Raw genomic sequence first — 20,557 nt, 5'->3', positions numbered from 1 at the left:
GCCCGTGCTCCGCAACAAGAGAAGCCACCACAATGAGAAGCCCACACACTGCAAAGAAGAGTAGGCCCCACTCGCCACAACTAGAGAAAGCCCACATGGAGCAATGAAGACCCAACGCAGCCAAAAATTAATTAATTCATTAATTTAAAAGACATTAAAAGAAGAGAAAAGGCATAAATAAACCAATATCGGGACTAAAAGAAGAAACTCAACCACATATAATATAGATATTAAAATATAGTAATAGGTTGTTATGAACAACTTTGGGCCAATAAAATTTAAAATTTAGATGAAAGGGACAAATTTCTTCACAAACTTACTTATCAAAACTCACTCAAAAAGAAACAGAAAGCCTAATAGCCTATAGCCATTTTAAAGAAATATCTGTGGCTAAAAATCTACCCTTAAAGACAGCATCAACACCTGAGAGCTGGTGAATTCTTCTGAGCATTTATGACAATATTCCAATTTTTAAATGAAAAATTTATTTAAAATTCCAGTTTTATGAACGATTCCAAAGTACAGAAAGACTGAACCTCGTAACTCACTCTATGAGGCTATCATAATTTTGGTACAGAATTCTGCAAGGGCAGTTCAATGTGAAAAATTACGGGCTAATTCTTATGCATAAATGTAGCTGCAAAAAATCCCAAACAATATGTTAGCAAACCAAATCTAGTCATGTATAAAATATACTATGACCAAGTTGTATTGTCTCAGGAATGTATGATTGGCAACATTAAAAAAATCATTTAATATAGTTTACCAAATTATTAAAGAAGAAAAATCGTATGACTTTTCCCAAGAGCTGCAGAATAAGCATACAATAAAATCAAATATCCATTCACAATGAAATCCATTCATTATGAAAACTCTTATCAAGCAAGGAGTAAAAGGGAACTTCCTTAACCCTACAGAGGGGATATATAATTTAAAAATAAACAAACCTCCAAAAAGGTGATATTTAGAAAGTTTTTCCTTTTAGATCAGGAACAGTACAAGGATGCCCACTCTCACCACTTCCATATGATGTGCACTGGAAATTTAAGCCAGAGCAATAAAGCAAGAACAGTAAATAAACTGGAAAGAAGCAAGAACCTTAACGTTCACAAATGATACAACCGTGTATATAGAACAACTAAAAGAATCTTCAGATTAATGGAGGAGGAAAGCCTCAAGAAGCTGTAAAGGGCAAGGAAGCAGATTCTTCCCTAGAGCTTCCAGAAAGGAACACAGCCTTGCCAACACCTTGATTTTTAGCCCAATGAGACTCATTCAACTTCAGAACTACAGCACCGTAAGATAATAAATCTGTGTTGATTTAAGCCACTGAATTTGTAGTAATCTGTTACAGCAGAAAACTAATGCAGTGAGTTTAGGTAGACTGCTGATATGAGGTCAATATACAAAAGTTAATTCTATTTTTATGTACCACCAATAAACCATTAGACAATGAAATTTCAGAAAACTTACCATTCACAATGGCATAAAAATTTAAATATCAAAAAAACAAATCTACCAAACTATGTCTATGATTCTATTCAGAAAATTATAAATAATTATTAAGAGAAATTAAGGAGTAATCAAACAAATATTTGTACCATAATCATGACTGGAAGACAACAATACTGCCAAGATGCCAATTCTCTCCAAATTGATCTATAACTTCATGCAATTCTAATCAAAATTCTATTTTTTCCCCCGGAGGAACTTAATAGCTGAGTGTAAAATTTATATGGAGATGCAAAATTCCAAAAATAGCCAAGATACTCTTGAATACCTATAGGATGAGAAGACTTGCTCTGGCAGACATATAAAGACTTATTAAAAAACTACTTTAAAAACAGTGAGATATTGATGCTAGGATAGGCAAACACCAGTGGAAGAGAATAAAGAACCCACAAGCAAGCCAATATAAAGACACTTAATTTATGACAAAAGTAGCATAGCAGAACACTATGGAAGGAGTCTTTTCAGTAAATCGTGCTAGAATATCGGATATCTACGTGGGAAGAAATGAAATTTAAATCCTACTTCACTCCATACACATCAATCATTTTCAAGTGAACTGCAGATCTAAATGTAAAGGGCAAAACAATAAAGTTTCTGGAAAATAATACAGAAGAATAATTTTATAACCTCCAAGAGATTTCTCAAACAAGATACAAACAGCACTAACAAAAAAGAAAAAGATTAGAAAAACTGAATTGCATTTTAATTGAGAATCTTTCGTATGCCAACTAGCTAAAACAGCACTAAGACTTGAGACACCTGAATATAAAGAAAAGCAATGTATTGATTAGCACAAAAGTCAGGATAATAGTTATCTTTGGGGTACAGGATAAGACAGGGGCAGACAGGAGGCTTCCTGTTTTTTTTTTTAGTTTTATTGAAGTATAGTTGCTTTACAATGTTGTATTAGTTTCTACTGTACAGCAAAGTGAATCAGCTATACATATACATTTATCCCCTCTTTTTTGGATTTCCTTCCCATTTAGGTCACCATAGAGCACTGAGTAGAGTTCCCTGTGCTATACAGTAGGTTCTCATTAGTTATCTATTTTATACATAGTATCAATAGTGTATATATGTCAATCCCAATCTCCCAATTCATTCCACCCCCCCTTTCCCCTTGGTATCCATACGTTTGTTTACATCTGTGTCTCTATTTCTACTTTGTAAATAAGATCGTCTATACCAATTTCTTCAGATTCCACATATATGTGTTAATAGACAGGAGGCTTCTGAGGGTGTTAGCAATGTTCTATTTCTTACCTGGGACATAGGTACAGAGGTGTTTGCTTTGATACATGTCATTAAACTGCTGTTTCCACGGTCCCCAAAGACCACTCCCTCATGTTCAGTGATGAACGACCGCAGGCATACCGTCCTAACTCACAGCTAAGTTTTATTACCGTAACAGACAGTAAGGACACACCAACAGAGCAACAAGAGGAAAAGACACATCAGTCTGTAGGAATCCATGTGCTGGCTTCTATATGCTCTCTACCTCCCAGAGAGCACATTCTCTCTCAAGAAAACTGCAGCTACACGTGCACAATGTTTTTGCCCTAGGAAACACACCAGAGATGCATTGTCTAGGGTTTTTATCCAGGGCTGGTCACATAGGAACGCTTTAACACCAAAATTTCAGATTCTCAGAATGAAAGCAAGTGTTAGTGCCACAGGTGGGCAAAAGAACCTTATCAGCTTAGGAAAGGTTTCAAAACCCAAGTTCCCAGGCCTACTATGTTAACCCATTCCTGCACAGCTTATATAGATGTTTTCTGCACTTTTCTCTATGAAATATATAATATTTCACAACAGGGTGGGGGGAAGGGATAGCTAGGGAGTTTGGGATTGACATGTACACACTGCTATATTTAAAATGGATAACCAACAAGGACCTAGTGTATAACACAGGTAACTCTGCTCAGTATTATGTAACAACCTAAATGGGAAAAGAATTTGTAAAAGAACAGATACACGTATATGTATAACTGAATCACTTTGGCATACACCTGAAACCATCACGACATTGTTAATCAACTATATTCCAATATAAAATAAAAAGTTAAAAAATATTTTACAATAAAAGTGTTTAAAAATTGTTGACTAAAATTATATTAAATCCACTTTTAAAAGCCACAGAGTAGAAGATATTTGCAATATATATAACTAACAAATAAATAACCACTATGTGGAATGAAAAAATAACTCCTACAAAATAAGAAAAAGATAGACAACTCCATGGAAAAGACAGAAAATTTGAAGAGACACTTTTAAAAAGAGAAAACAGTCCATAAATACAAGGTGCTCAACTTCATTAATAATCCAGGGAATTAAAACCATAAGAAAATACATACACCTACCTGATAGACAAAAATTAAATACACAATATCAAATATTAGAAAGGATGTGGAGCAATGGAAAGTCTAATAACACTGGTAAGGGACTTCCGTGGTGGCACAGTTGTTAAGAATCCACCTGCCAATGCAGGGGACACGGGTTCGATCCCTGATCTGGGAAGATCCCACATGTCGCGGAGCAACTAAGCCCGTGTGCCACAACTACTGAGCCTGCACTCTAGAGCCCACGAGCCGCAATTACTGAGCCCACGTGCCACAACTACTGAAGCCTGTGCACCCTAGAGCCCGTGCGCCACAACTACTGAGCCCACGCGCTGCAACTACTGAAGCCTGCGTGTTCTAGGTCCCACATGCCGCAAATACTGAGCCCGTGTGCCTAGAGCCCGTGCTCCGCAACAAGAGAAGCCACCGCAATGAGAAGCCCATGCACCTCAATGAAGAGGAGCCGCTGCTCACTTCAACTAGAAGTGAGCAATGAAGACCCAACGCAGCCAAAAAATAAAAATTAAATAAAATAAATAAACAAACAAACACTGGTAGGAGTGCAACCACTTTTGAAGACAATTTGGCATTAGATCGAAAAGTAAAACCTATACATATCCTTAGACCCAATAGTTCTACTCTTAGTTATATACAAACTTACGAACATGTGCAGCAGGGAATATGAACAAGAACATTCACAGCAACATTAATAGCTCAAAACTGAAACCAACATAAATGTCATCAAAAGCAGGATGGATAAACTGTGGCACAATCATACAATGGAATATTCTATGGCAACAAAATAAATTTTTATTAACAATTATAAAATTATTTAAAAATTTTAAAAACCTGTATTTACAATATGGAAGAATCTCACAAACGTAATGTTGAACTAAATGAGAAAGACAAAGTAGAATACACAAACTACCATCCCGTTTATAGAGTTCAAAACCAAGCAAAACTGCACTACATTACTTACAGGTTGCATATATGGGTAAATTAGGAAGACAAGAGAATTATTATTACACAAAACAGGAAAACAGTTACCTCTAGTGTAGGGAGGAGGTTATGATGAGGGAAGCATACTTCTGGGGTACTAGTAAGTACCCCAGATTTCTTGATTTGGATGACAGTTACATGTAATTATAATTTTATAATTATTCTTTACATTTATATAATTTTAATGTAAAATTAAACTTTATAAGTTTTCTTTGTATTTATATATATATATATATACACACACACTATGTAGTTTGAAAAATGTATCTACTTTCACATATGAAATTTTTTTGAAAGAAAATTAGCAACAAATAACAAATAAAGGATTAATATTAAAAACACATAAAGTTCCTGTGAACAAATGATCAGGGAGTATAAACACATAGTTCACCAGAATATACAAAGACAAAATAATCTCATGGAAAAATGTTCAATTCTTCTAATAATTAATAGCATGAAGCAACATTTCACACCTATTAAACCAGGAAGGAGGGTGGGATAATGTGATAATTTACAAGATAAATGACTACCATGGAGACTAAGAAGCTACATGGAATAATTTAAAACTGAAAAAAACTCAGTAAATTATGAGTATATTAGGCTTACAGTAATAAATTTGCATAGTTAAAATTTAGAAAATTAAAAATTTAAATTTTATGAAAAAATAAAAATAGCTGAAGTGTTTGGAAGACAGGATTATGACTGCAATATTTTTCTTGACATTGAGAATATGGTTCATTAAGATATAGGACTTGGGCTTCCCTGGTGGCGCAGTGGTTGAGAGTCCACCTGCCGATGCAGGGGACACGGGTTCGCGCCTCGGTCTGGGAAGATCCCACATGCCACGGAGCGGCTGGGCCCGTGAACCATGGCCGCTGGGCCTGTGCGTCCGGAGCCTGTGCTCCGCAACGGGAGAGGCCACAACGGTGAGAGGCCCGCATACCGCAAAAAAAAAAAAAAAAAAAAAAGATATAGGACTTTTTAGACAAAGTAAACTTAATAGTTCCCTGCCATTCTAGAGAACAAAGTCTATATGTCATAACACCAAGAACTTCCATTAGTTGATTATGACTTGTATTTTCACTCTGTGCCAGGGATTGTAGGAGGCACTAGAGGACAGAGAAAAGAAATAATTACTTCCTTCAATGAGCTTCTAGACTAGCAGGAAACAGACATGTCAATAAAAAATTACAATGAAATGGGTAAGTCCTATAATAAAGTCTTTTCTTAAAAGTCTTATGGCTTCCCAGATGAAGGTAAAACTCAGGAAAATCATAGAGCAGTTTTCCAAAGAACACTGAATTGGATCTTGAAGGACAATTGGAACCTTCCAAACAGGGTGGAGGTTGTGAAGGGTAGTCTATACACTATTCATGCAAAGACTGAGGCAGACTAGCAGGTGGTTAGAGGAGACTGCTCAAAGGCCTCATGTATCATGCTACAGGCAATGGAGACCCACAGGGTCTTGTGGCATTTAGCTCCCTCAAATATTCTACAATTACACTGGACCTCTTTTTCTACCCTTCCTTCCCTTAAAAGGAATATATACAGAATATAACCCAAAGCAATATACAGATGTAATGCAATCCCACAATATTTTTCACAGAATTGAAACAAATACTCCTGAAATTCACATGGAATCATGAAAGACCCTGAAGTGCCAAAGCAATCTTGAGAAAAAAGAACAAAACTGGAGGTACTGCCCTCCCAGGCGTCACACTATACTACAAAGCTACAGTAATCAAAACAGCATGGTACTGGCACAAGAACAGACACATAGATCAATGCAACAGAACAGTGAGCCCAGAAATAAAACCCACACACCTATGGTCAATTAATCTACAATAAAGAAGGCAAGAATATACAATGGAGAAAGGACAGTCTCTTCGACAAGTGGTGCTGGTAAACAAAAAACCCAATCAAAAAGTGCGCAGAAGATCTAAATAGACATTTTTCCAAAGAAGACATACAGATGGCTAACAGGTACATGAGAAGATGCTTAACACTGCTAATTATTAGAGAAATGCAAATCAAAACAAGAATGAGATATCACCTCACATCTGTCAGAATGGCTGTCATCAAAAAGCCTACAAATAACAAATGCTGGGGAATTCCCTGGGGGGCAGGGTCCAGTGGTTAGGACTCCACGCTTCCATTGCAGGGGGCACAGGTTTGATTCCTGGTCGGGGAACTAAGATCCCACAAGCTGTGGGGTGCAGCCAAAAAAAAGAAAAAAAACCCAAAAAACAAATAACAAATGTTGGAGAGGAAGTGGAAAAAAGGGAACCCTTGTACACTCTTTTTTTTTTTTTTTTGCGGTACGTGGGCCTCTCACTCTTGTGGCCTCTCCCGCTGCGGAGCACAGGCTCCGGACACGCAGGCTCAGCGGCCATGGCTCACGGGCCCAGCCGCTCCACGGCATGTGGTATCTTCCCAGACCGGGGCACGAACCCGTGTCCCCTGCATCGGCAGGCGGACTCTCAACCACTGCGCCACCAGGGAAGCCCCCCTTGTACACTCTTAATGGGAATGGTGCAGCCACTATGGAAAACAATATGGAAGTTCCTCAAAAATTGACAATTGAATTACCATTTGATCCAGAAATTGCACTTCTAGGTATATAACCAGAAAAAATGAAAACACGAATTCAAAAAGATACATGCACCATATTTCTCCTACCAGACTACAAGCTACTTTCTGACAGCAGCCTGGCTAACTAAACGTTGGCTCAATTTAATACTATTTACTATTCCTCACACAGAATACTCTATCTCCCGCCTTCTCCAATTTCTGGTCGCTCACACAGTCTCTCTCATTACTGCCCGTTCATCTTGACAGGGGCACAGGAGTGCTATTTATCCACGCTGGTGGCACCAGGAGCTGTCAGGTACCTGCTCCATCTCAGGCCACTAGGTGTCCAAAGTGCCAAGTAACCTAAGGGCAGGTGAGGGGTAAGGGTGAAATCCCCATGTTGTGCAAGATGTTTTGGAGTCAGGCAGTTCTTGGTTCAAATCCTATTTCTAGCATTTAATCACCAAATGCCCTTTCATCACAGAGACAATTGTTTGTGCTTCAGAGTCTCCATGTATAAAATGAGGACAATCTTATCCAGTTCTCTGGGTGGTTATAATAGAACCCTTACTATGTTGTCAAGTACTCTTTGAAGCACTTATTGCATATATTAAGTCGTTCAATAATAACAAAATCTCCAGGAGGTAGAGTAGGTCACTTCCCTCATATGACAAAAGGAAACTGAGGCACTTTAAGTAACAGTTGGATAGTCACATAGCTAGTACATGCAGGAGCCGGCTTCCGAACTCAGGCAATCTGATACAGTCTGTGTCCTTAACCATTTCCCTTTGCTGGGGTATTGCGAAGCTACAACTATAAGGTAAAGGGGTGCCGGGCACGTGGCACACAGTAGATACTAAGAATACATGCAGCCTGGCTCATGATTGTAGAAAGCCATAGACAAAGTACAGAGTTTTGGTTATCCCTCGGGAGGGAAATGGGGGTAGTGCCAGAAATCTGGGAAGTGACTGTTCTGTGCCAGGCATCTTAGTAGGCACTGGAGTACACGAACAAGAACATACTGGGTGCTAGGCCGGTTCTGCCACCAAGGTCCTGGGACAGCCTGGCAAAGCTCGCCCCCGCCCCCAGGCTTCTGTTTCCCCATCTGAGGATCTATGTGCGTCTGCGCTCTCCTTGCATGCTGTTCGCCCGACGAGAGGACTCAGCAGGCCTAGCCGAACGGGGGAGGAAAACGGGAGGAACCGGAGAGGCCTTCCTCTCCAGCCCCGGGCCGCGTAGCCAGTAGCGGGGCTGGGACAGGAGGACGGGCCCAAAAGTCAGCGCGCGCCGGTACTCACCTCTCCCAGTCTCGAAGCGGGCGGAACCACGATACAAACTGCCCGCGCCGCAGCCGCGCCCTGACGCCGCGCGCCAGCTCACTTCACGCCGGAAGTAGGCGGATTCCGATTGGCTGCGTCCTGAAGAAGCCGACCAATACCGTCGCCCTGTGGCACCTTTCCCCGCCCCCGTGGGCTGCTGGGGCGGGGTCCCCGTAAGGGTCTGAGAAGGAAGGGCACGTATTCCCAAAGCCCAATCAGAGCCTGGAATGCAAGGTCAGATGACTACGGTTGAACCCAGGGCTTCCGGGGCTGGTGGGGTTCTTTGATTTAAGTATGTTACGTGGCGTCGATAAAGACTTAAGTAAAGCACGCACCTGGAATTGGACCGTGGCGGTATTGAAAACCCTGGAGTTTAAGCGAGCCTGAGATTTACTAGTTCCCACAGACCAGGCCAAGGCTCTACACCCCGATCTCTTTGGTTCTGACCGTCTGTCTCTGAGGCTTCGGCTGTCCTCTCCACCCTCCTGGTAACGCTGGCCTCTGCCCCACCCGTTCTCTTCTAAATGAGCAACTGGAAATTGTCATTGACGGAGAAAGGGGTATCAAACTCAGATGCCTCTAGGGACGTGTGCAGTACCTGAGGTTCCAGCTGATTGTTTCCACGAGGGACTGTGGGCCCTGTGATGCCAGATCTTTCTTTTCTTCCTTCATTTATTTCTCTTTTAAGAAAAACTTAAAATCTGCTTCTGCCCTGTTTTGTGTGTGATATCTGCCTTTTTTTAAAATGTTACAAAAACAAAACCGAACGGTGCAGCCAATCAAAACGCATCGCTGTTAAATTACTCTGTAGGAAAAAGCAAAAGCAGAGTAAGTTAAGCAGACTTTTAATAGCAAAAAAGGCCACATAGGAAGCAGGATAGGGACAAAGCCCAGGTGTGAATAATTTACCAAAAGAATAAAGCCTCTAACATTTAGACTCAAAGGGTACACAAGCTATAAGAATGCTGACCCATGTTATGGAGGCACCTAGGATGGCAGATTTGCACACACACAATGAAAGCTATGGAGCCCAAAAGAATCAGATATTCCAGAAGGGTGTGCTAGACAGCACCTTGTTTTTCACTGGATACTCAGTAATGTTTTTTAGACCATTTCAAAGTTTTTCACAGTTTTCCTCTACTTTACACAGTAATAAAAGAGAAAACTACTGGTACACAAACAGATGAAGCTCACAGATACTATGTTCAGGGTAAAAAAAGGCAGACAAAAAAAGAGTATATACTGTATGATACCAGCTTACTCTGGGGGTAGAGGTAGACTAGATAGACTTAGTAAGGTAAGGCTTTCAGAAGGTGTCCTGATACCTGCGAGATAAATAACAGGTATGATTTGAAGGCAAAGGCCATGAAACTGGAAAGACTAACTGTCAGGAAAAGGGGAAATAGAGAGAAATGGTACACAAGAGGAAACAGACAACAGACCTGTCAGGAAAAGGGGAAATAGAAATGGTACACAAGAGGAAACAGACAACAGACCTCAAGTTTGGACTTCACTCTGAAGGTACATGGCAATTGTTGGATTTGGGGGCAAGTGGGATAGGGAGAGTCTTATGTACTAATCTTAAGTAAAATCAATGATTTTACATGTATTTTATATATATATATATATATATATATATATATATATGCCATATATATATCTCCACCACCCAAATCAAGTTATATACCATTTCCAGCACCCCATAAGATTCTCTTGTGGAGCTTCCTTTGTGGAGTCTACCTCTGCCCCCAGCATAAGCTGGTATCATACAGTATATACTCTTTTCTGTCTGCCTTTTTTTTACCCTGAACATAGTATCTGTGTGCTTCATCTGTTTGTGTACCAGTAGTTCATTCTCTTTTATTACTGTGTAATGTAGAGGAAAACTGTGAAAAACTTTGAAATGGTCTAAAAAACATTACCGAGTATCCAGTGAAAAACAAGGTGCTGTCTAGCACACCGTTCTGGGATATCTGATTCTATGAGGGCTCCATACCTTTCATTGTCTTTGAGGTAAAGAATAACTCTGTTAGTTTTTTAAAAGACCTATTCTTGTGTATAGAAATGCAAATTGTGTTCAAGGAGATGTATTTTATTATTGCACTGTGGGTCTGATCAGTTCTGCCAGGTTTTGCATCTATTTGTAAAGCATTTCGTTATTCCTCATTTGAATATACATGTGCGTGCGGTACTTTGAATTTTCCTCTGAACTTTGTAATATCTTTCTGGGTCTCTCATTAATTAATGACTTAAATAAAACCTTTGACACATTCATTTTATATCTGTGTGAGTCATGATTATACTAGATTTTAAAAATTATTCTTTAACAAGTGTATGCAATTGTATAAACACACCACAGTTTATTAATCCATTCATCTACTGATGGGCATTTGCGTTTTTTCCCTTTGCCTATTATAAAGCCGCAATGGATGTTTTTGTATAGGTCTTTTCGTGAATATATGCATTAATTTTTCTTGGGTAAGTATCTAGGAATGGGATTTCTGGGTCATAGGGTAACTGGTAAAAATGGACTTGTTTTCAAAGTGATTGTACCATTTTACATTCCCACCAACACTGTATGAGTTCCTTATTTTCTGCATCCCTGCCAACACTTGGAATTGTCAGTCTTTTCCATTTTAGCTATCTGTAGATATTCTATGGTATCTCATTGTGGTTTAATTTACCATATGTTTTTATGAGGGAAGGGACTGAACAGAAAGCTCTTTCTGGCTGTTATGTAGAGAATGATATTTGTACACCAAAGCTCATAGCAGCATTATTCACAATAGTCAAAATGTGGAAAGAAACCAAGTGCAGATGAGTGGATAAACAAATGTGGTATATACATGCAATGGAATATTATTTGGTCTTAAAAAGGAATGAAATATATGCCACAACATGAATTAACTTCGAAGACATTATGCTAAATGAAATAAGCCAGTCACAAAGAGACAAATATTTTATGATTCTACTTACATGAGGTACCTAGAATTCAGAGAGAGAACACAGAATAACGGTTACTAGGATTTGGGGGTGAGGAGGTGTCATAAGGAGTTACTGTTTAATAGGTAGTGTTTCTGTTTGGGGTGATGAAAAAGTTCTTGAGATGGATAGTGATTATGGTTGCATAACAATGCAAATGTAATTGATGCCACTGAACCGTACATTTAGAAATGGTTAAAATGGTAAAATTTATATCACATACACTTTAACGCACACACACAGATGCACATACGTGCACAAACCTGGTGTTCCAGTTCTGAGAACTCAGCAGTGGCAGCTCCTGTCTCAACTGTAACTGCAGAATTTTAATTTATGGAAGTGATTGAGTGACAGCACGGAGAGAAGTGATGCCATTGAAAGAAGAATTTATTACTTATGTTTCCCAAGAAGAGGAGGCACACCACATGTGGCCACATGGGGAAGCATCAGGCTTGGTCAAGAGGCAGAAAGGAGCAAGGGGAAAGCCAAAGTCAGAGCCTTTACTGGGGTTTCTGCAGGAAAGGCAAGCTATAGCGGGGAAAATAGCTTAGGATCGGCTAGTTTAAATAATTCTTTTGAACTGTGGGGGACAGGAACTGTTCCTAGATGTCTGGTACCTGGCCTTGGGTTGATTTAGGGCAGGGGAAATATTGACATGTTGTGTGGGATTAGATAAAGGAGGTGGTTGTGGATATGAACTCGAGATTGGTTGGAGAGTTTGTAATATGACTTGCATGCTCACAAAAGCAGGATTGTAGGGGAGATGTAAACAACCTTCGTTATTAATTTGGCCCTGTGGTTAACAGATGTCAAAAGGCTAAATACAGAATCTAAGAAAACACAAAACAATTGGCTCTGTGGTTATCTGGCATCACTTTAAGAAACTTTGGGGTGATTATAAGGAGACTTTTATGGAGTAAGGCATAGGATGTCCTAAACGATACAGGAAACATTTTATTATGAAAGTAGAAAGAAGGAACACAGGTAGAAGTATAAAGAGTGCTTCTAGGTCAGTCCATAATTGACTGGAAAAACTGGTTTTCCATTTATATGGCATTAGGCAAGAAAATAGATCTGAAATTTCAGGAGTCTCTAATAATATTTTGGTGGAGTTGTACAGTATGTTAAAAGTATGAGTGACAATAACGTCTTGGTGTATTTCTTGGGTCAGGCAGTTATGTTGTGGGAGGGTATGAGCTGATAATTTAGCAAAGTATACGTAAAGATTAGTGGTATTGTGTGTAACCAAGGGGAAGGAGAGGTCATGTTCGAGATGCAGAGCACAAGTAGGACACAGCACTGGGGAGTGAGTGGTCCTCTCCCCAAGGGGTCAACGGGTTGACTGACATGGGGGAGGTGCCTTCTGGGGAAAGTAATAATCTCTATAAGTTTTAGAATGGCACAGATAGTAATAATCTCCACAAAATTTCCCTTTAGGCATGGGAGTTTAGGGGTGTATGTTTTGGCAGAGAACAAGGGATATACCAAGAGTCACAAGCTAAGCAGACAGCAAGCTCAGAAATAGAATATCTAATATCAAAGGAAGAAAAGCAAAACTGCCCTGTGTCCAGTTTTTACCTTAGGAGAGGCCATCCATGGGCATCACTGGGGTGGAGGTTTCAGTGTCCAGGTGAAGTCATCTCTGTCACAGGAGGGCAAATCATTTCCAAAGGTGAGGTCTTGAGTTGGGGTGATGGCATCTCCAGTGGTGAACTCCTGGGCCAGGGCAATGCCATCTGGGATATGGGACTTGGGATATCCCTTTGAAGTGGGCATCCACTCAGGTTAGTGTGGATCTTAGCATTTGCCACGCTTGGTTGAAACAACGGAGCTTGGAGAATTTGGCCCGTGGATTGTAAACGAATGAAAGTGCCCCAACTTTCTGTAATCAACAGAAAGTATACAGCTGCACTTGTTTTTTTAGCTTTGTTTATGGTGGAAGTTTGGGTTCAGCTGGGTCCCATATCAGGCAGGCAGCTGCCTGGCCCATGGGACAATCTATAGTTAATGGGTGTCAGTGGAGTATGAGCCTAGATCTGGTCTCCAGCCCTTATGGAATGGAGACAGGGTTGAAAATTTGCAGATAGGTTAAAGGCCAGGGGCAACATAAAGACACATTTAGAGGTTTATTTCCTGGGCTGGAATCTTAAAAGGAGTTATTTTAAGAGACCATTAGTTCTCTCAGTTAAACTGGCTATTTAGGTCCTATTAAGGACATGCAGTTCTACTGAATGCCTTGTCCAAGAGCCAAGCATTGTGTATTTTGAAAAGTGAAATGTGTGTCTTGGTTACTACCAGTAACGTCTGTAACCCCAAAGGGAATAAGGAGGGTCCTGACAAGGCCTTGTATTGCGGCCTCAATATAAGTAGAGACATGTGTGATTTTGATTTATATTTTGGGTATCTATGAGGTAAGAGATTCCCAGTCTTCTACCTTGGAAGGGACAGTTTTTACGTAAGAGCCAAATAGTTTATAATAAATGTGAAGGTGGGACCATTTGTTGGCCAGAGCATCTAATGTGAAGATGACTGCCTAAAGTTTGGCCAACTGTGTTGACCTTTGGGTCCCGTCCTTCATCAGGGACATCCAGGTTAAGGGATGGAAAGCAGCAATATTCCATGAAGCTCCATCACATATGATGGTTAGCAGTGCCATTCGCATCGTCTACAAACAGCATTGCTGTTCACTCAGTTAATGCCAATGGGCTTCTCAGGAAGCCAAGGGGTCTCAGAGTGGGGAGACTTCCTTCAGCACCATGGCATCTGGCAAGGGACTGAAGACAGGGGAAGCCACCCCCAACCCCCTGGAGGTGGAATATGCCAGAGGGCCCATGTTTGGTTCCATCCTGTCTTAGGGAGGACTCTGTAGCTGTGCTGAGCTTGTGGGATGCAGTGTCCATGACCCAAAGCATAATGGGTAGCTGCGTACAGAGGGTCACGGTCTTGGGGGTCTGTGATAGCCTCTAGTTCCAGGAGAGTCCAGGATGTAGCCTGCTATTTGTTGTTTTAATAGTGTACAGCATGAGGCTAAGACGGGTAGTTTCTTGAATCACAAACTCTTGGGCAACTTACGGCCATCAAAAGTGGTGTAGATACAGATGAACCTATTTGTAAAGCAGAAATAGAGACACAGACGTGGAGAACAAACGTATGGACACCAAGGGAGGAAGCAGGGGTGGGATGAATTGGGAGACTGGCGTTGACATATATATACAACTACGTATAAAATAGATAACTAATGAGAACCTACTGTATAGCACAGGGAACTCTACTCATTGCTCTGTAGTGACCTAAATGGGAAGGAAATCCAAAAAAGAGGTGATATATGTATACATAGAGCTGATTCACTTTGCTGTACAGTAGAAACTAACACAGCAAAGTTTACAGCATCGTAAAGCAAATATACTCCAATTTTTTAAAAAAAAGTGGTGTAGAGACACCAGGAGACATGAGAAGAGGTTGCCAAAGACTACAGTGAAGGAGTTTCTGAGGGCACTAATGGAAGTGTCTGCTGATTTGGAAGTAAAATTTGTAAATACACTGCCACCGGACGCAAAAAGGACTAAAAAATGTTGAACTTATATGTCCGTAAAGAGTGTGTTAAATGAGTCTCATTGGAGGAGGATGTCATCAATATAATGCCATACCTGTGCTCCTGGAGAAAGGTGAACACAGTGAAGATCGTGTTGCAAAGATTCTATGTGGTGGCAAAACTGTTGAGGTACCCATGCCTGGAAAAGGTATCTTGTGTCCTTTCAGAAGTGAAGGCAAACTGCAGCTGAAAGGCTGTTGAAACAGGCATGCAAGAGAATGTTTTTAACCAAATTTATAAGAGCAAAATATTTACTAGTTGGATAGAGTCCGTAATTTTAATAGTATCAGATATTGGGTATGGGGGCCCTAATAGCTGGGAACAGAGCATTAATGTTGTAGTAATCCACCATGAGGCACCTGTTATGGACTGAATGTTTGTGTCCTCCCCAGATTTACAATGTTGAAGCCACAACCGTCAATATGACTGTACTTGGAGATAGGGCCTTTATGAAGGTAACTAAGGTTAAATGAGGGCATAAGGGTGGGCCCCTAATCCAAAAGGACTGGTGACTTTAGAAGAAAAGGAAGAGAGAAATACTTCTTCCTCTGTCTACCATGTGCAGCCATGGCAAGAAGGCTGCTATCTACAAGCCAGAAAGAGAGGCCTCACCAGAAATTGAGTCAGCCAGCACCTTAACGCTTGACTTCCCAGCCTCTAGAATTTTTTTAAAAAATTTATTTATTTTTGGCTGCGTTGGGTCTTTATTGCTGCGCGTGGGCTTTCTCTAGCTGCGGCGAGCAGGGGCTACTTTTTCTTGTGGTACATGGGCTTCTCATTGTGGTGGCTTCTCTTGTTGCGGAGCACAGGCTCTAGGCACGCAGGCTTCAGTAGTTGTGGCACATGGGCTCAGTAGTTGTAACTCACGGGCTTAGTTGCTCCACGGCATGTGGTATCTTCCTGGACCAGGGCTCAAACCCGTGTCCCCTGCATTGGCACCAGCCTCTAGAATTTTGAGAAAATAATTTTCTGTTGTTTAAGTCACCCAGTCTGTGGTATTTTGTCTTGACAACCCAAGCTAACTAGTACAGCATCCTTTATTTTTTCCCAGCAGAAACAGGCAAAGTTGGGCTATCAAACGGAAAAGCAATGGGAACAATCACATCTTTATTAATTAGGTTTTATATAATAAGTTTTAATCCTTGAAGGCCCTCTTTTAACTTACAATGGGCCATGTTAACTATTTTAACTAAGGGGTCTGTGGAGTTCCATTGTATCAAGCCAATTTGTAACGGCCAAAGATTTAATTTTAATTCAGTATTCATTGTGTTAGAGTGTGTGTGCCCAACGTGAGATATTTTTAGAGCAATAGGTATTATGACTATGGGAAACTTGGGTAAGGCTGTAGTTAAAGGCTATTTTTTTCTCTATTTTATGTTTAGTTCCTTTTCTAAGATTATAGGGGGTACAATGTTTAAATTTAGTGGGATCCCCAGGTATAACTGTAATTTGAGCCCCAGTATTGATTAAGTCTATAAAGTTTTCTCAGTTGATACCTTTTAGCAAATGCTAAAGTTAATTTAGAACCAAGGCTGCAGAGGCACAAAAGCCAATCAGCACCCTTTTTTATCTTTTTGCGATAAATTCTTTTAATATATACATTTTTACATACAAATTTTCGAATTCCAACTGAGTCAAATTAAAGACCTGTTTTAATTTAGTTAGATATCATATATACATATATATCTATTATGTATTAGTTAAAATATTTTATATATATATACAAAAATATTTTAGTAATCTTTAATTTTCTCCTCCTGTTGTCTAGGGTTTTGTTTTCTTTTCTCTATTCCCTGATCACCCTTTTTTCTTCTGTTTTAGGCTTTTAGCTCCCTGAAGCCAGTGGGTTTTAGTTTCTGCTTTAAGGGAAAAGAGGGAGGGAAAGGGCCCAGTGCCTCTAGACAGCAGCCTCCTCTGTCCCCTTCTCAACATCCCCTACTTTTTTCCCCTCTTAAACAAAATCTTTTAGAACAGCTGAACAGCTGTATCTTTAGGTGGATAAAGTCCCACTCGTCACGTTTTTCTTTGTCTCCTGTCTCTGACCATTTCCCCCACTTTTTTTGAGTGTTTACCTGATAAACTCCTGGTTTGAATAATTCCAGCAGGATTTGGGGTGTAGGGGCTGTCCCTAGATGTCTGGTAACTGGCCCTGGGTTGACTCAAGGAATATTGACATGGTGTGTGGGATTACATAAAGGAGGTAGTTGTGGGAATGGATCCGGGATTGGTTGGAGGATTTGTTATACAACTTTACCTGTTCATGAAAGCAGGATCCCAGGGCAGATGTAAACAACTTTGGCTGTCAGTTTGGCCCTGTGGTTAATAGACATTAAATAGACAAATACAGAATCTAGGGAAACAGAGCAGCCCCTCTTCACCTTGCGGCATTTTCCAATTGGCCAGTGCTGGGAGCCATGTGCGGCCTCAGCTATACACGTGTTAGGCATAAAATAGCAGCTTCCAGGCATGAAAGAGCCAAAAAACCAAAAACAACAAAAGAGCACCTTTTGCAGTAGACATCTGCTGCTTTCAGCTGCGACGGACCTTCCATTCATAGCACCTTGATATCCCTTTGGAGAACCACCCAGCTTCCCAATTCCTGGTCCAGGTGACTCACGCCATTGTCGGACTGACTTCTCTCAGCCTAGGTAGCCAGAGGTGGTCATGTGACTTGGGCCTGGCCAATCAGCATCACCCTCCCAGCCTGGCCTCAGTGATTGGTTCACAGATGGGTCTGTGATTCCAGCTAGTCCAATGGCAGCTCTCCCTAAGACTTTCGCTAGGGTTCACTGGGAACATGGCCGGTGTGCCTTATTTGGTGGGGTTATCGAACTGTCAGGATGTTATTCTGAAGCTGGGACTGGGAGGGAAGCACCATGTGGAAGAGGGGTGGGTGCTAGCCTGAGGGTGAAGACACCACAGAGGAGAGTGCAGGCAAGACTGGGAAAGAAGCTGGGTTGTGATATGATTGTCTGAGGCCCTGGATGCTGCCGTGCTATCAGCCATGGACTTTTCAGTTACACGAGCTGACAAATTCCCTTTCATGTTTGAAAAAAAAAAAATTGCAAAGTGTAAAATAGTAGGCATAGTATACTACTGTTTATGTAGAAAAGGAGGGGGAAATTGTGTTTATATGTATCTGCTTGTGTATGCATTTGAACTTTTCTGATAAGCAAGAAACTAATAATCATGGATACCTGTTGGAGAATGGAAACTGGTGGATGGGGGAAGAAGTCATGGGAATGACTTCACTATATATCCTTTTATATCTTTTTACATTTGCACATTTGGGATTGTTACTATTCGTAGTATTAATTACATAATTTTTAAAATATTTATTTATTTTTGGCTACATTGGGTCTTTGTTTCTGCGTGCGGGCTTTCTCTAGTTGCGGCGAGCGGGGGCTACTCTTCGTTGCAGTGCACGGACTGGACTTCTTATCGCAGTGGCTTCTCTTGTTGCAGAGCACGGGCTCTAGGCGCATGGGCTTCAGTAGTTGTGGCATGTGGGCTCAGTAGTTGTGGCAAGTGGGCTCAGTAGTTGTGACCCACGGGCTTAGTTGCTCCCCAGCATGTGGGATCTTCCTGGACCAGGACACGAACCCATGTCTCCTGCATTGGCAGGCAGATTCTTAACCACTGCGCCACCAGGGAAGTCCCACATAATTTTAAAAATACAAAAAACGAGAGGTTGCAATGGTATTTTATAAGCCTTAGTAAGAACAAATTCTATTATACCAAATACATTAAATTTTCAAAGTATGTAAGATAAGTATATTTACACTCCTAACCACTCAAGAGCAAAGTAAACAGAACAGAGTCAAGAGACCAGGTAGATGGGAAAAGATCTTAATTAAATTTAAAGTTATGCATAGTCTGTCTTTTGTTATGTTTGCTAAGAAGATGCAAGAAGCTTTCTGAGATATCCAGTGTTAACTACAAAGTTCTTTCTAGAATATTCAATGTTATCCATAACTTCTGCTTCTGGGTAGGATGTAGTCAGTATCAGTAGGTCTTCATTTGTGCTGCAACAATTGGGGAAAAAGAAGGATAAATTACAAAAACCATATTTTAAAGGACATCAGAGAGCAGTGGGAGCAGAGAAGGAAGAGCTCATTCAAGGTGAGCTGAGATTGTTGGTCATTTTTTCCTTGGGTCATTTGTGAAGTCTGGGCATAGGCTGAAGATTGAGCTTAGTTTACAGAGACTATTGAGGCCACTCAAGCTGCCATTATAGACTAGAATCTAGATGCAAGGCTCATTTTTCCTATGGGATACTTGCTAAGTGCTGGGGTAGACTGAGGGGTGGTGATGGAGGGGGTTGGGCCTGTCTGGGGGCCTGGGCTGGAAAGGCAGCACAAGATCTACATCTTTTGGTGTTTGGAGGATGGAGTCTCACTGGGCAGAAGGGCCTGCAAAAACACAAGATAGATCTCACTCTCAAGATAACTAAAAACAGAGGTGTACTGAGTCCAACTAAAGCTGCAACTCACCCCAACTCAGCTCAATTCCTGATTGGATTGAGGCATCATCCCTTTAAGATATATGTCTAACAGAGGATAAGTAAACCCTGTAGGGGAAAATATGATTAATCTCAACATCTGTGATTCTTTTATACACAATATTTGGCATATGATAAAAAATTACAAGTCATAGAAAAAGCAGGTATGGTAGCCTGAACAATGTCCTCCCAAAGATGTGTCTGTCCTAATTCCTGGAACCTGTGAATGTAGTGACTTTGCAGATGTGATTAAGGATTTGAGATGGAGACAGTATCCTGGCTTATCCAGGTGGGCCCAATAAAATCACAAGGGTCCTTATGAGAGGGAGGCAGGAAGGTCAGAGTTAGTAGTAGATGTAAGGATGGAAATGAGAGGTAGGAGTTATGTGAAGAAGGGGTCACAAGCTAAAGAATGCCGGTGGCCTTTAGAGCTGAAAAGGACAAGGAAAAGGATTCTTCCCTACAGCTTTCAGAAGGAACCCACCCTGCTGACACCTTGACTTTAGCCCAGTGAGACTGATTTTGGACTTCTGACCTCCAGAGCTGTAAGATAACAAATCAGTGTTGTCTGAGCCCCCTAAATTTGTGGTAATTTATTATAGCAGTAGTAGGAAACTAATACAACAGGACAATGTGACTGATAATCAAGAGAAAAAAAAATGAGACAATAAAAGCAGACCCATACCTGATCTGGATGTCAAGGACTTTAACCATGTAAGGGAATGTAAACTGGTGCAGCCAC

At 40.7% G+C, this 20,557-nt stretch overlaps 1 protein-coding gene across 19 annotated transcripts in view; it reads right to left on the bottom strand.

Moving 5' to 3' along the window:
* Positions 1 to 8,814, bottom strand: part of BLM (BLM RecQ like helicase) — a 105,994-nt gene extending 97,180 nt beyond the window's left edge. For all 19 annotated transcript variants that reach the window (XR_003429263.1, XR_003429269.1, XR_003429271.1 and 16 more), the window contains exon 1: positions 8,720 to 8,814. The gene's annotated coding sequence lies outside the window, so the exon portion shown is untranslated. The remainder of the gene's footprint in view (positions 1 to 8,719) is intronic.
* Positions 8,815 to 20,557: the final 11,743 nt, after the last annotated feature.

The sequence above is a fragment of the Aethalodelphis obliquidens genome, unplaced genomic scaffold, assembly GCF_003676395.1.
Source record: "Aethalodelphis obliquidens isolate GAN/ISIS:26980383/991018 unplaced genomic scaffold, ASM367639v1 scaffold65, whole genome shotgun sequence".
Taxonomy (NCBI): domain Eukaryota; kingdom Metazoa; phylum Chordata; class Mammalia; order Artiodactyla; family Delphinidae; genus Aethalodelphis; species Aethalodelphis obliquidens.
The sequence above is the reverse complement of the archived record's forward strand: the minus strand, read 5'-3'. Positions and strand labels throughout refer to the sequence as shown.